General features: G+C 36.6%; 2 protein-coding genes across 2 annotated transcripts in view; both read left to right on the plus strand.

Annotated features, from left to right (window-relative positions):
* Window positions 1–15,905, plus strand: part of LOC134651923 (uncharacterized) — a 343,848-nt gene that overhangs the window by 272,125 nt on the left and 55,818 nt on the right. The gene's annotated exons all lie outside the window — the stretch shown is intronic.
* The window catches only part of LOC134652037 (uncharacterized), a 181,791-nt gene that overhangs the window by 135,689 nt on the left and 30,197 nt on the right, over window positions 1–15,905 (plus strand). The gene's annotated exons all lie outside the window — the stretch shown is intronic.

Below are 15,905 nucleotides of genomic sequence, written 5' to 3' on the forward strand. Positions count from 1 at the left end.
TAACCCTTTGAATGCCGCGCCTGTCGTGCGCGGCGCGTCATTGTGAACCTTATCGGAACGCACGAAGGTTTATATTGCGCTGTAGCCGCGCGCATCAGTTGACGTTTTTAGGAAGGGTTAGTAAAAAATAACTCAATCACGTATAATAATTGAGTCTTTTATTAAAGTTTATTACTAGGAGATTACGTTGGTGGTTTAATTTAAATAAATTAGATTATATCACCCCGTGATCGTGATATCGGCGTGATCGGTTCATTTCGACTGGAAGATTAATGTGTTCACAAATTGGTACGCACCAAAATGTTGGGCAGGGACTGTTTTTATTATTACAAGTACAAATGCAGGGGTCGTCTAGAAAGCTGTGATCGTTTGGGGGGGGGGTTGGGCGTGAAAAAAATATCACTAATGATCACGATTGGGTCATGGAAGATATCAACTCAAAAATTTAATGCGTATTTACCCAATAACAAGTGTTTTTGGGAGATAGTATTTTGAACGTAATATACTCAATACCTACAGTAGAAACGACGAGCGTTTATCGCGTTGTTTTTATTTTCCTACAAAAATATATATGTAATAGTACCAAAACATGTATATAATAGTACCAAAACAAATTTCTACAGTTAATTTTAATTCGTACAAAAGTTCAATAACCTCTTGCACGGTTATACAAAAATATCAGTCGATCTCATAATTTATATGCAAGTTGCATAATCTATGCGCAAGCGCATTGATGTCATAACATGCATCAGAGCTACCGGTCAGATTGGTAAAGACACAAGCGTGTGTCAGCCTCATAGACACATACACCCTTTTTGATATGCGCGGTGAACAAATATGTGTATTGCCTGTCAAATGATCGCGAGAGAAGGCAGATTAAATTATAAGCAGATAAGCCACTGAAAATTTATAAACATGTATGTTACATTTATTATAATTTATAACTTTCACTTGCCACAAGAGGATTTAAGTATATATAAAACAGAGAGTATTCATTGACATTTGACATTGTTCTGTGATGAATGCTGTCAAAAAACTTTAGGAAATTATTTTTTTGTTTGTTCCATTTGCAAGCAATATTTTAGTAATGCAATAGGTAGGAAGGTTTTATGAGACATATTTGTGTCGTGTACTTGAGTATGACACAACACTCCTAACTTGTCCGTAGAAAAAAAGCCTTCGTGCCTACAGTTTTTTTTATTTGCCGCCCTTTTCTACTACTGATAATGTGGCTGTGCCTCAGTATATAATATACGTCATGATGAATGAGTTCACAATTCATTCCTTAAGTGGCCTAGATAACATAGGCGACATATTTAACCGATTTTCAAACGAGTATTTCTATACAAAAACTTCGAATTAAAAAATAAATAAGGTACTCTTCTTTATGAAGTGGAGTATCTCCTACAACATTAAACTATCTGTTGCAGCAATGATTGACCACCACGTTGACGGGAGGCGTCGGAACTAATCCCAAGCAGATTGCTTTCTGATCGGCCGGCTATTCTTTTTTAAATGTAACACGCTCTACGACAAACACCTTATTACATTACTATAAAAGTTAAAATCGATTGACCTTTTTTTTAAACGTACCGCCGTAATAATACGTAATGTTATTTAAAACTATATGGAATCATTATCGGTAGTGTTGTATCTTTTTTTTATTTATTTTTTTGTTTTGGCCGAAGGCTTTTGATCTTTTGTGTACTCAATCAAATTTGAATTTGAATGCATTCATAGTGATTCGTGATGTGAATTTCGGCTACTGTATAGTTTTTACTGACAATAGTGTTTGAAAAAAGTTATTTGAATAAGAACTAGTTTATTATAGGTTGGTTTGATGTTCCGCCTTAATGTTTTGCTTTGCCTTAAGGTAAAAAATACTTAGTAAGATATTTTTTAGTTTGTGCAGTTAAAATTAAACAAATATATAAAATTAAAAAGCGTAAGAGTTCTGATTTCTGAACAAACGGTACGATAAAACGATAGAAGAAATATGCCAAATGTGATAATAGTAGGTACTTTATGTGATTGCTGCAATGAATGGCAAATACGAGTGTTTCAAATATACTTAATTTACTCTTTGTTGTTTCAGCTCGTTTCGTAACACTAAATAAAACGTCATCTCGACTGATACTAGAAATGAGGTCAACCCAAATTCCTTTGTTTTTAGATATGTTCGAAATTTTAATGTCATTTTAAAATCGAAGATGACGCAATTATTAGATAGGCAATTAAAATATTTTCACAGATAATAAAAACAATATTGTAACGAAACAGTTTATCAGGCCGAAGTTTGCGGTTCCTTAACGCATTATATATAGAAATAGGGTTTATGATATTGGTAAGTATGTAGATAAAGTCATTTAATGACCAAATTTAACCAAACACACATTAACAACAACGACAACAGCGAATAGCAATACCTTAACGAAACTATCTAAACGAAAGTCATCAAATTTACATTCATTCCATTTTCGAAATATTTTAAAAGTATATCGTATTGAATTCCATTTTAGGTGGCCAGTACCTTTCTTTATAAGGTCATATTGTAAACTATGCCTCTTGCAGAGTGGCTAGTTCACTCCAAATTTAAACCTTAGCTATTTAAAATAGGGTATATTTTAGTTTGCAATAAATCGAGCTTGATATTATCTTTTAGATTTGCAATGCAAATTGTCTTGCTTACAATCGAATGGCACGAATAGTCGTAAAATATTTGCGTATAAAATGTAGCAATAGGATTTCAAAGGGGGTTTTAGTGCTACTAAAATATATTCACGGTAGTAATTTTAATGTGGTATTAGAAGCAAAGCATTGTGTCTTTGATGGTCTTAAATAATTGGACCGCAACTAAGGAGCGCAACGTAATGAAATATTATGCTGAAGTTATTTGCATTTTGTAAGTAAATAGGTACATGTTCCCTCTTTGCAAGACTGTGGCCCGGCCCTGGCGGCTATGGGACACATTAGTTATCTGACAGTTAACTGCTGTCAAATGGTATGAAGAAATCATCCCATACAATTACAAGTATATTTTTCAATGACGAATGACAATGCGCTTACTTAATTACATCTCGGAATTTAAGATAAAAACAATTAAACTATATGTCGCGTTAGTCCCGTTTGTGTAATATGTGTACAAAACGCGAGAGTTTAAAGTGTTATAATGCTCTTACATCGTAAAACAATATAGTGTCATTAGTTATATAATGTTAAATGTCATTGTTCGTACATTCCGTTGATCGCATGCGTTCAACACTGTATTTATCGCATAATACGCGCGCTACATTTCACTTTACTTAATTCTGAGTATGTGTATGGCTTTAATTAAGTCAAATATTTAGGCACGCGTTGTGCAAGATTATACTGTTATCAAAAATTGATCAATGTAAGGTCTTATCTAAAATTACCAAAAGTAAGGTCATTTTAAATATCAACTGTTCAATACAATCATCAAAATTGGACATTATGAACCGCGCAAGGGCCGGGTTCGAACACAATATAATTCGAATACCCTTTGTCCGCCCTGATCAACTCACTTATGATGGATGGTCTGTACTTATTTTATTTTTCTGTCATTTTTGATGCTTACCGCCTTAATTTATACATTATTGTAAAGCGGAAAAATAAGAAAGTCGGAATTGACAGGCAGACTTGACATTTTGAATGCACTAATCCTAATGCGGAGGGGTCAATGAGGGAATCCCTTTTTTAGGGTTCCGTACCGTACCAAAAGAACCCTTATTGAGCGACTCTATCTGTCTGTCCGTCTGTCTATCACATAGCTAAATATCTCGAGAACTACAATACAATACAATACAAATACTCTTTATTGCACACCTCAATAAAAGAAGATAATACAAAAGAAGACAGAAATACAAGCAGAGGTAAACAACAGGCGGTCTCATCGCTAAAAAGCGACCTCTTCCAGACAACCCTTGGGTAGCGGAAATTAATAAATTTACACATGTCAGTAGGTGTTGCAAATGCAATGAAATAAACCTATTACTAAATACATCGAAAACAGACAAATTACCATGCAAAAAAATAAACAAAATAAAAATACATACACATACTTATATATACATACATAAATATATAATATAATAGAGAACTACTTACGCTGTCGATATAAAGTAGTCGGTTCCATAGTATCCAATCGAACCTTCGGTTTCAGCAAAAAATCCGCTTTTGGTCGGACACTGCTAATCAGTTATCATCATTGCATAGGTACTTATCAGCAAAATGTAGTGAAATCGAGCGTAAAGCTCAGTTCAAGGACACACTAATAGATGTACCTGTCAGTCAGATCGAATTAATTATCATTGGCAATCATTATTCATATACAATGCAGTCATTATTTGCGGCCAGGCGTTACAACACGATATTTGGCGCGTAATGATATCAATCATTGCTTGTTATGGTAGGTTGTAGACTAACTGACGTAGACAACGCATTGTGTAGTGTTTACGAACTCGCGGTGTAACCAATAGGTGCTGTTTTACTTGCTAATGCTATGCAATACCAGGCGTGTCTCACTCCGCGATTTCGTCGCTTTGCTACAGGTAGCTAAGTACATCCGTTCGGCCCCAATTTTGGGGAAAGCCATAAGCCGCGCGTGGCGCTGTCGCCACCTAGCGGCCATATCTGTGCTGATCGTAACAGACGCGTTTTGTTAGAGAGTGAGTCTTCTGTACTTAGTACTATTATTTATTCTGTGGCAATACTGGAAACCGCACCATTCTATTACATTTTATACTAGAAGAATGTTTATTGTTTACCCTCATATTGTATTGTAGGCATTTACATTGTATACCTAATACAATTAATATTAATGTACATAGGCATAAAACGAATATGTGTACTTGACTGACATGAGCGGTTGCATTCTCATACTAAATGTATTCTGGCACGCCGATTTTGTCACTAACAAAAAACTGTGCCCAGCCCTTTTTATATGGTTATGATTAACATAATATAAAGAAAAAAATATGATGGATGAGGGCATAATTGCAAAAGTGGAAGGCCCTACCCACTGGGTTAAAAGTATGACCGTAACGCGAAAATCTAACAGCGACTTACGTCTTTGTTTAAACCCAACTTGACTTCAATCAGGCCATTAAAAGGGAACATTTATTTTAAGTTGCCGACCTTGGATGAAATTACTGTAAATTTAATGGGATATAAATATGATAGTACATTAAGCAAAGTATCTATAGCCTGATTCACTATTGCTAAACTAAAAGTAGGTACGATCATCCATATTGGCAGCGCCAATGCGTGTTGACCGCAATTTTTTGCTCAATCTAACATGTAAGTGATCTTTCGCCAATGATTGCAATGATCATGATAGCTCACTTTACTTTTTAAATGATCGCATTGTGTAACGTTTTCTTTGGCTTTCGCGGCTATTAGTAAAGTAACGCTATTTAGGCCGAAGGGTCTTATCAAGTATCTATGCATTTGACGTTTAATTAAATGAATAATGATTTACTAAACTTTGCCCACGACCCGTCCGCGCAGATGTCGTAAAGTTGTATATTCTGCCCTCTCCCTGGAACTTTATTTTGAAAATTCCACTGATATTTTTGAAAAAAATATTTCAATGCATAATTAGCAGGTACCTATATGTACCTACTCTTAAGATTGAGGCCTCATTTATATACTCCAATTTCCTAAGGATGACTTAGGTTAGACCGGGCCGTGTCCGGGCCGGAGATTCCGGAACTTCGTTTTCTATGGAAAGCATCACGTCATCACCTGTCATGTCTCATAGAAAAGTAAGCGCCGGGAGCTCCGGCCCGGACACAGCCTGGTCTAACGTGAGTCATCCTTTACTAGGTTTTAACCCAGACCTAAGAAGTAAAATAAACGATACAAGTAATAAACATGTACCCATTACATTACACTAAAGTCAACTAAACGCTCCGTTCTAAACAGTTAATGTGACCAAACATCGAAAACAAACAGACTAATAGAACAGCTTTGTAAAACAATAAAACCCTGTATTTGTTCTCTGTCACGGTAAGAGGAAAGCTGTGTTCGGTTCGTTCAAAACAATTTTATGACCGGTTGGTAAATGTCAAATTGTAAAACCTGTCATTGGTTTTACTTTTAGGACGTAAGCATTGCGCTTAATAGTCGTATGCAAAGTCGGTTGTGTTGCGTAAATAATGCAAAAAATCTAGTGCATTTTTCATGCATTTAGTTACCTAAGGGCCACTTGCACCAATCACCAACCCGGGGTTAACCGATTAAACATTGAGTTACCATGGTTACCAGTACAATTAGACACTGAGTTAACGGTTTAACCGCTTAACCCAGGGTTAGGGGGATTGTGCAATTGGGCCTAAGAGAAATACCAGGTACAGTCAACATCAATAGTAGGACGAATGAATTATAAACATCAATGAATTAGGTATTTTCCAAAGATATATTATGTTTCTACATGTTCGCGTTCTAAAATACCTGTCACAATCTAATTGTTCTACATACAGTTTTATCTTTTTGTTAAACTATTACGTTACACAATGGCAGATACTTTTAAGCGTAGTCTGATCCGGTTTCCGGTACTTTTGATATGATGTACGTACGTAGGTAAAACATGGAAAATCTATAAAAATATGTAGGTTTAAGGTTACTGCCACAGCATAAAAATTGCGGCCACATGATTTTGCTTTACGAGTCTTATGTAGGACTTATAAAAACTTTATTTTTATATACATGGAAGCACAAATGGAATTTTAAACCAGAATATTATCTACCAGTCAATCAGGTTCTAAACAGAAAGATTTAGATGTAGTATTCCTTTGTCTAAGCTCGTAACTTTACCAAAGAATCGATTGAATCGATTCGACGCAGGAATCGATTAGGTACGCATTCATTCGCAACCTGCCACAGGAATTGTAATCGCTAATGAGTTATCGCGGATCTGGGATCTGGGTCAGCCAATTCCTTTGTTTTAATTCGTTTTACATTTGTTATATTTATATTGCCTAGGGCAGTCTTATCAATCTTTTCATAACACGAACTCAGTTGTAACTGTTGTAAGGGCTACCCCACACTAGCGTCGGCGTCTAGTCAACTCTATGACTGCTGCTCGACGACGCAGCGTTGGTGCAACTGCGCAGTGACGCCATTTTCCATAGCGCTGACTAGACGCCGACGCTCGAAAGACACTAATGTGGATTGACTGTAAGGTTCTTACCATTTGTAACAACTTAGTGGTAATAGATTAGAATAATTGGGATGAGAATTTTTTGTCGACCCCCTTACCTTGAGTGTTTGGTATCTGTTTTGTTTTTCTTTACTTTTGTGTAACAGTTTGTGGACTAATAGGTACTATTTTTCAAATACTTAAAGTAGTACCATACGAGAATAATAATACCCACAAAAGTACATAGCACTAGTACAATATAAGCGTGCAAAAAACAGACGCGTTTTTTGTGCCAAGTTAAGAGCCAACAGGAGTGGTCATTTCTCCATACAAACGTACTCGACTGTTTCCTCCGTAGGTTTTGAAGCTAGAGAAAGGATTTTTTCAACACAGATTAATATTGTCAATATTTGTGTCGGACCGTTTTGATTTTTTTGATATTTATGTTTTTTAAGGCGAGCCCTTCAAAAATGGCTAAAATGGCCTAATTGACTATGCCGCAATGAGAGGCGTGGTATTCAAAACTGATATCAATTAGCCAAAAAAGCAAAACGGTCCGACACAGATAATTTCAAAATCATTTAGATTTCCAAATTTTGTTACGATTGGTTAAGTTTTGGAGGAGGAAACACTCGAGTACGAAACCTCGATTTTTGAGATTTTTACGTAGGATTTTTTGCCTTGTCCTTATCGCACTAGTTTAAGGAGCCGCTTCCGTTAGCGAGACGGGTATATTTACCTAAAATATTTAAATCTCAGCTCCTGTTTCGTCTTAACTGCGAAACTAACAGAATTGGTATATCAATAAGTAGTTTATCCTTTTGGGCTAAGTAATATAACGCCGGTGGGTAAATAAACACAAATTAAAAATTTACCTCCTTTAATATAATTTCATGCAAATTATCTTTGACCTTTCATTGCAAGCCGATAGGTGCATAAAAGCAGCCAATTACAGCGCTTTAAACACGACGAGTGCTCAATAGTAAGGCTATTAGTATTGTGCTTGCTTTACATGCGCTTAGTGCGAGCTACTTGCCTGATTAGTAACTTTACCATGTCGATATTCTACGAAGTAGGCAGAGAGAATCACTTTATTTGAAAGATGTACCTACCTAAGTATAGTTTTTTAGGGTTCTGTACCTCAAAAAGAAAAAAAAAACAACCCTTATAGGATCACTCGTGCGTCTGTCTGTCTGTCCGACCGGGGGCGCCCTTTTATCTCCGAAACTACTGGGTCTAAAATTTTGAAAAAATACACAAAATAGTTCTTTACCTACCTATAGATGACAGAAAAACCTATTAGAAATGTGCATCCAAGCGTGAGTCGGACTTAATGTACGGAACCCTTGGAAGGCGAGTCCGACTCGCACTTGGCCGGTTTTTTTCCTCTTACTGTTGATGTTGGTCAGCCAAAATCAACAAATAGACACCATATACCGATTATATAGCCAAGTTGTTTTAACTAGACAACTTTGAGAACAAATCAATTTATTTTGATCAAAATATATAAATTATAAATCAACTACTTTACATATATAAATTATAAACTGAAATAGATCTTATAAACTCAAAAAGTGACGAAGCACTGGTGAAGGAGTTTTTAGTCATCGCTGCTAACGCCATGAACCTAGGCCACCTCGCCACGGCGGAACCTGACTCAATGTCAGCTCAACTAGTACTTACTGGCATGCAGGCTACTAAACCCATGTAAACGGGTAATTTTCGGACAAGTCCCCGCATTATTGGGTGCGCGGGCGCATAATTGCGATTCTATTAGCGGTCGCTAACAAGGAAGAAAGTGCATTTGCATGCACTGAACAGGAGGGGACACAGTGGGAGCGGATGCAGATCGAGAGATCTTAACTCTTAACTGTATTTAAAATCAAGTATTTTAAATTGAACCGTGCCCGAAATAAATAATCTACTGAAATGTAGGCCTTAATAGTGATTACCTGGCGAGCCTTATGAAAATTTTCCCCATCGCGGCATTAGGTAAAAGCTGGGCTTTTTCTAAAATAAATATCGAAATTCTTTTCCGATTCTTTCAAATCTGGACATTCTTGGGCTCATTCTACTCAGAATCGACAGCACTCTCCATCCTACCATAAAAAAAGATGTCCCAAAATGTCCATTCCATTACGTCACGTTTTTAGTATGAGAAAAATTTTCACTTGTATGTAACGTGACGTAGTGGAATGTACAATTTTCATACAACATTTTGGGACAATTTTTTTTATCATCAGAATTGAATGTGCTAGTGATTCTGAGTTGAAAGAACCCAAAAACACCAGGATCTGGGAGAATCGGGTATTCAATATTTATTTTAGAAAACGCCCAGCTACGTATCACGTTCTTCTCGCCATCAATTGACCATACCTGATAGAATGTATGTTTACCGTTCGAAAAGCTACACACTAAATTACAATACAATTATCAGCATTAAATTATAAATGTTTGTTTTACACTCATAATACAAGTTGTTTTCTAAACGCTTAACGCTTCTGAACAAAAATGACGCATCAACATCTGATCAAACGAAATAGGTATATGATTTTTTTTGCGATTTGGCAGTTTTAAAACCCACCCTGGCAGCCATCTCAGCTGTTCACAGATAGATAGATAGTAGGTATGTGCATAGATAGGTACATATATAGATTTGTTATATTCAGATAGGTAGGTATATTCGATATATAGAACCCTACGAATCTTTCCATGCATTCCTTTTTGTTTACACGCCTTAGAGAGGCGTATAGCAACACACTTCGGCTAATAAAATAGTATTTTCAAAGCAGTCCCGTTTTATTTAGCATAACTTTATGACCACCACCAACCATTACGTTTATCTACCATAAAACGGCAAACAAAATGACACTAAGTTAATGGTGCTGAACAAAACACATTTTACTACAAAATTATGGTCACAAAACTGATAGCTCATTACCTTCGGCTTTAAATACCATTATGGATAAGTAATATTTATAGTAATGTTTTATTTCCAATGCGATATCAATAGTAATTGGACATTTGAATGTTTTTACGCTCTTCCAAAGTAAACTAAGTACCTATTACTTACTTACAGATAAATAGAGAGTTGGAGTTAACCCAACTCCACATGAATATTTGCAATATGTGTAGTAACACGCAGTTTTCAAGAGTCTGTAGATTATTTTGACTGCTTATCACAAATTACAGACTATAAATACTCGGACATACGTTCCGAAAAACTAAATGGTACGAGCCAGGGTTTGAACCCGTGACCTCCGGATTGAAAGTCGCACGCTCTTACCGCTAAACTACCAACGCTTACTTAGATTGATTAGCTTCCAATAAACTTTATCTAATAACGACTGGTAGTTAAAACCTTAAAAATTAAGGTTAGGTATATACGCCCTAACAAAGAATCCATAGCCGCCACAATCGAACAGTTCCCATAATTGTTCCAAAACCCTGATATGTCAGTCAAGTTTTTGTCGAGCAATCGATTCGACCTCGATTCGACAGTCTGAGTCGATCATCGATTGCCCATTATCGGAACAATCGAAGGATCGAATCGTGGCATCTCTAATTCGGAAAACGAAAGTGGATGGAACGTGGAATAAATTGACGAGCGATTTTGAGTTTAACTTTTTTTCGAATTGTGAATTACGGTTTCTTGCTGGCCAGTTATCTTCTTCAATTTGGAAAGGTTTTTGTGGCAAAATTAAACTCTGACCTGACCCACTATTATGAAACTAAGGCTAAATGACCATAAAAGTAAATTGTATAAAATATTTTAGGCCCACTTGCACCATCCCACTAACCCGGGGTTAAGCGGTGAAACCGTTAACCTAGTGTCAAATAGTACTGGTAACCATGGTAACTCCAGGTTTAACCGGTTAACCCCGGGTTAGTGTATGGTGCAAGTGGCCCTTAGTAGGTAAGTATATTTGTTTACCTGCCATAGTAATGCACCTAACAGAAATGTAATCATGAAATTATTATGCAAATCGACAAAATATTGCTACGATGTTATGAATGATATGATGAATTCTGATCAGAATGACCATCTAAGTATCTGGGATTTGTTAGAGATCCTGATTGTGAAGCAAGTGTAAAAGTATTTTAAGGAACTGTAGGGATTTTCATGTCATTGTATGAAACGTTATCAGTTTTACACAAAAACGTGAAGAAATTAAGTATTTAATAAGTACAGTTTTTGGTTATTTACTGTACAAATTGATCTCAATTCATCCCTTTTTGTCATCACTCGCAGTGCAATTCAACCGCATTGATATATTTGTGATAGCAATATGCACTGCGGATGTCAAAGTGAGATCAATTATTTATAATATTGGTATTACGATCCTCGTAAAATTAACCAGTATTTAACGATAGCTTTCTCAGTTCAACCTACACCGGATGGTCCCGGGTCAAAGGGGGTCAATATGCGTATGTGACAGGCAGACAAGCGCGCTGAACTGGTATCTATATGTTAGATCTTAGGAAAGTTCAGCCTCTGACCTACTAAGGAAAGTACGCGGACTTAGAGAAATAGGTAGAGAACGTTTTGTATCATTTATTTAGTGGAGCAATGCAGGGAACAAGCGATTTTATACTATCAACATTTTCGCTTTTAGGATCACAATTTTTTACTTAGTAGGGGAGACCAAGGTGAGATGTGATATCGTACGGTTCTGTACCTCAAAAGGAAATTACTAATTACACAAAAAAGTTCTTTACCAACAGATGAAGGGAAAACCTATTATAAATGTTCAGTCAAACGTGACTCGGGCTTAATTAGGTACTTAGTTTTTGATCCGACCCCTACACGTTTTTTAAAGACATTTTATTCACGTTCCACATAAAAAATACTTTGTTAAAAATTGGTTAATGTACGGAACCCTTGGAACGCGAGTCCGACTCGGACTTGGCCGGAGATTGAAAAGCTTAATTATATCACTATTGTATACAATACTTTGTCTACGAGTCAACAAAAAAAATACTTAAAACTATTAGAAGAATCATATATGTAGGTAAAAAAACCAAAAGTATACAGCTAAGATGCGCGAGCAGCCGCGATACCTTCATACTCGTACGCGACCCGGCCCCCGCGCCCCGCGCCCCCGGCCGCTTTATTGGTCAACGACACCTTCTCGTAACTCATATGATATGATATAACTCATGAGGCCCTGGTACTTGCTCCGCGCTTTCGATTGGTCAATTTCATTATAGTTGACTAAACTGTATCGAAATGAATATTATAGTTGACTAAACTGCATCGAAATGAATATTATAGTTGAGTTGGGGTCCCATAGTGAAAAAAGTATGCGATTTCACTTTGGTATACGAAGTCTTAATTCAAGCATTGAAGTCGACGAGTAGAAAAAAAACTTAAAGGTTAAATTGTTTGTTTTGGCCCTTGCGATATCTAATGTCCTTACATCCTTGGTATACGAGTATGCGCGTAGCTATTATCATTAGAAATTGGACAACTTCATTTGCATGTGTCGGACCCACGGTCAAGGGTGAATGTGCAAAGCTCACATTTGGGGCATTATACATAAAAAGGGACCTTATCGTCGATGGCGCTTACGCCGCACAGCGTCGCGCGGCATTGTATTTATATCGGAGCATCGTTAATACTGGCGTAAGCGCCATCGACAATAAGGTCCCTTTTCATAGATAACGTCACATATAACCTTATCGTGTTACATGTAATTTGTCTAAAATGTAAATTGTATTGTTGGGAGACAATATCGCAAATGGTAAAGTACAAGCTTTGATATAGGTTTTCTCTTACCTAATGGTATAGTAATCTATACAGCAGGTTTAAATCTTGGTAATGGCATTTATTTGTGTTCGTCACAGATATTTGTTCCTTCGTCACAGACTGCTTACCATCAGGCGGGCCGTATGCTTGTTTGCCACCAACGTGGTATAAAAAAAACGCAACAAGTAGGTATGTTCAAACTTATGTATATTTTGATTGTAAACTGAAATATAAGTACTGAATATTTGTTAAAAATAATTTGATATGTTCCCAAAGTTGCATTACATTTTGATGTAAAAATTATGACATTTTGTTATTTATCATTGGCCCGCTCGTCTCGCGCGAAACAGTACGAGCGAAATACACGCGTAAATGATAACAAAATAACATAATTTTTATATCAAAATGTTAGTTCGAATAGGCCAGAAGGAAGCCAATTCGAAGATTGGAAATTTATCTCATTTTGCCATTGAATGAAAGGTCATGTCAATTCCCTAGTTTCTGCTTATTTATTTGGTCAAAGATAATAGTTTAAATTGTGGTTTAACATTTTACAAATGCGGTACAGTCATCTCTTAGAAAATTAAAGTAATGATGGGAAAATTCATTTAAATTCAAGAGTGACAAATCAAAATATCCCAACACAATGAATATCTTTCATCTGAATGAGACCACAGCACTTTCACTAAAATTCTCATTACATTTCAAAGGTTACTCATAACTTAAAGATTGACCACAGAATCCGGTCAGAATAAAGGATTACTCACACTAGACCGGCCCGGGCCCGGGCCGAGGCGTCCGACATCTCATTAGAAGACCGCTGAGCCGTGACCACGTGGTGCTTTCCATAGAAAACGAAGCGCCGGAAGCTCCGGCCCGGTCCCGGCCCGTTCTAGCGTGAGTCATCCTTAAAGCTAAATTGCGTTTCTGTCAAATGAAATGAAAACCTAAATCGAGTCAGATTTACTTATAATGAGAGCGAACGGAACAATACTCTTGTAATCAATATCAGTAGGGCACTGGAACTTGACTAACCACTGCATAAAATAGCTACCTGGGCGTTTTCTAAAATAAATCTGGACGTTCTTGGGCTCATTCTAGTCGTACTCAGAATCGACAGCATTCTCCATCCCGCCATTAAAAAAAGATGTGCCAAAATGTCCATTCCATTACGTCACGTTTTAGTATGAAAAAAAATTTCACTTGTATGTGCGTGACGTAGTGGAACGTACAATATTCATACAAATTTTTGGAACATTTTATTTTATCATCAGACTTGAATATGCTAGTGATTCTGAGTTGAAAGGACCCAAAAACACCAGGATCTGTGAGAATCAGGTTTTCGATATTTATGTTAGAAAACGTCCACCTACCAATAAGATTGACCTAGAGCAAGTACGAAAAGAGTACCGTAAAGGATTACTCGCGTTAGACCGGGCCGGGTCCGGGCCGGAGCTTCTGGTGCTTTGTTTTGTTTCGTATGGAAAGCACCACGTAATCACCGGTCATCTGTCATAGAAAATTAAGTCCCGGAAGCCCCGATCTAGCGTGAGTCATCCTTAGATACTATGGAAAAGGAATAAAAATAAAAATGCAAGCATATCAAACTCGAAATACAGTACAGAACAATGCAGATTTTGTACTAATTGCAAAAAAGGTACCTTATAGTAAATGAACGAAAGAGGCAGACTAGGTGTAAATAAAAAACTGATCACTTTTAAGCTTTTAGCGGCTCTTAACGGCCGCTTGGATACCCAAAACGTAAGGTTAGAGTAGGTACTGGAAATCGGTATACAACTATACACGCACGACACATAGGATATGGAATATTTAGGTATTATTACAAAAGCAAATAATTTACGCAGTCACATATATTATTATCTCTGAATGCAATAATTGGTCGCACTATGTTTGGATTATGGTCGCACTATTGATATTTGATAGGCAATCCTGTACATTATAGATCTATGCAGTATGCACTCGACAGACATAAGGCCGATACAGGTACAGTCAAATACTATACTCAAAAATATGTCCCATAACTCTTATGTTTTAATGTTTATTTGGGCACAAACGGTACAATAATACTTACAGATATTAATATTATTCAATACATGAACCAATGAAGTTGCCACTAACTACTAACACGTATACAAAAAATAAACAACGGAATAACAATATCCACAGAACAAACATTTGTCGGCATTAATAATGAATTTAAAAATAAAAGATATTAATGGGGAAAAAAATTAGTTAAAGTTAAAATATTCTAAGCATTAAATATTCAAAGTACTAAGAACCTCATACTTAAACTTAACCCGTGGAGCGCCCCAGAATTACCGTAGTACTAGTTACCAGCACACGTGTCTTGGTAGGGCGCTCCACGGGAACGGAATGTTAAACATATCAATGTGTGAGAAAATAATGTTGAGAAAAGAGAGTTATGTCAGCGAATTAAGAACTATGGGACATATATTTTTGAGTAAGGTGTATGCACTCATATTTTTACACTTGACTGTTGCTAGTAAAGGTAGTAAAGGTATCCAGAGTCCGTGAGTTCGTCTCACACAAGGCAGTTTTTTTCCACTATAAAATTTGTTCTAAGGTACAAAAGATACTGAAGGTTTAGATATCAAAGGTTTTAGAATGCGGTCGCCGTTACCGCAAATCTCCATCGAGCCAAGGCCAAGCAATAGCCTTTGCTGACCTAATAACAATTGAATTATTCAATCAGACAAGTGATTTAATAGTAACACGTTCGGGCTTCCATCTCGAGGACTTTGTTTTGTTATATTTAAATACTAGTGACCCGCCCGGCTTCGCACGGGTTACACAAAACCTTGACAAATTATAACCTAAACCTTCCTCAAATCACTCTATTGATAGGTGAAAACCGCATGAAAATCCGTTCAGTAGTTTTCGAGTTTATTGCGAACATTGCATGCACGCAAACAGACAGACGCGGCGGACTTTGTTTTACAAGTTAAGTAAGTAAAT

This window comes from Cydia amplana, chromosome 11 (genome assembly GCF_948474715.1).
Source record: "Cydia amplana chromosome 11, ilCydAmpl1.1, whole genome shotgun sequence".
NCBI classification, from domain to species: Eukaryota; Metazoa; Arthropoda; class Insecta; order Lepidoptera; family Tortricidae; genus Cydia; species Cydia amplana.